Source organism: Meleagris gallopavo, chromosome 5 (genome assembly GCF_000146605.3).
Source record: "Meleagris gallopavo isolate NT-WF06-2002-E0010 breed Aviagen turkey brand Nicholas breeding stock chromosome 5, Turkey_5.1, whole genome shotgun sequence".
Taxonomy (NCBI): Eukaryota; Metazoa; Chordata; class Aves; order Galliformes; family Phasianidae; genus Meleagris; species Meleagris gallopavo.
In genome coordinates, this window is record NC_015015.2 from 52,692,714 (window position 1) to 52,694,266 (window position 1,553).

The window sequence follows — 1,553 nt, forward strand, 5'->3', positions numbered from 1 at the left end:
AACAAACAAACAAACAAAAAAAACCAAAAAAACTTGGTTTGTAATAACTAATCACTGAATTTTTCAAGTCTCAGACTCAAACACTCAAATGTACCCCTTGCATTCCCCCTTATATATCCCCCCAAAAAAAGGAAAAAGCATTTTTTACTCCTAGTATAATTGTGTAAGCAAAGACAGAGAGGAAAAAAAGAGAAATTAAGAGTTGTGTGTATATATTTACGTAAACTTCCCATAGCAGTATGTGGAAAAATAGCTTTGAACTGCATGATCCCTGCCCCCTCATCTAAGTTTTGTTCTGGCCTCTCACGTGCCCCCTAGCTTCTCTCAATTTAAATATATAGCAGTCTATACGTGGGCAAGATGAAGGGCCAAACTCCCTGCTCTTTCCACAAGAAAGATTTTGCATTTTCCAGCAGAAACGAGCCAGACAGACATCAACATAAACCCCAGCCCAGCAGCTCAGCACATCCTGCTGGCTGTGTTTCCCTTCCACAAGCTTAAAAGGCTTTGAAAGTGGGAAACAACCCCCACTGGGTTTCTAGGTGAAGCTCATCAGCACTAAAGGCTCCTCCTGCCCTGCTCATGAAGTGCTCAAAAGCTCACACAGCCTCTGGACCATGCACACCTGGAAATGTAAAGACCAACATAACCTAAATAATGAATCTCCTTAGACCCACATCTGCATGCTGCCAGAGCACTGCAGGGACCCAGCCCTATGATGGAACAGGCCCTCAGCACTTTCCCTAGTAGAGGTGGTTGATGGATGAAAAAGGTGTATAAGGTTGAGCAAGATTTGTCTTTTACTCAGCCTTCTCTTACCAGACATATCAGTCACTCAGTAATTTATGCAATGTATCCCATGGTCATTATCTTCTCCCTGCCATTCTCTGTTGACAACAGGGATCAGAGGAGAGAGCTTTAGACCCAGCATCACACCACTGTTACAGGTCATCACTGCAATCTTTCCCTCAGGAGTTCAAATGGCATTCTTTTAACTTCAAAACTACAGTCAATGGCCAAAGTTTACCCGACAAAACTTGTGAGCTCTGGGCACCCAACGCGGTTCTCCAAGCAGTTACTCTCAGTGGAATCTCTCTCCTTGGGGGAGAATCAGGAGTTACAGGGTGTCATTTTTGAAACTTGTAATTGTAGCTGGAGCAGACTCCAAGTTTGTGGCTCTTCAGCTGTCACGTGGCCTTTGCTTCCAACCCACTGATCTTTTGGGTAAGTTTGCCAGATCCAGGAGCATGCACATGCTGTTGCAAGGTAACTGCAAAGCTTGAGGCAGAAAGAAATTCCAATAATTCATGGTTCAGCTCCCAATTGCCTCCATCAGACAGAAACAACTATCTCATAGGCATAATTTATCTGCAAGCTTTTCTAGCATCTAATGTATTTCTAGCTAAGGCAAGGCTTAATGCAAGGTAGTCCAGATTTAAACTTACAACAGAATCCCCATAGCTCATTCCTCCCTCCGAGGCAGGGCTGTGTCGCTTTGACCACAAAGTTAGGCAGTCTCAGCAGGACTGTGTTCACTTTCTTTTTTTTTTTTT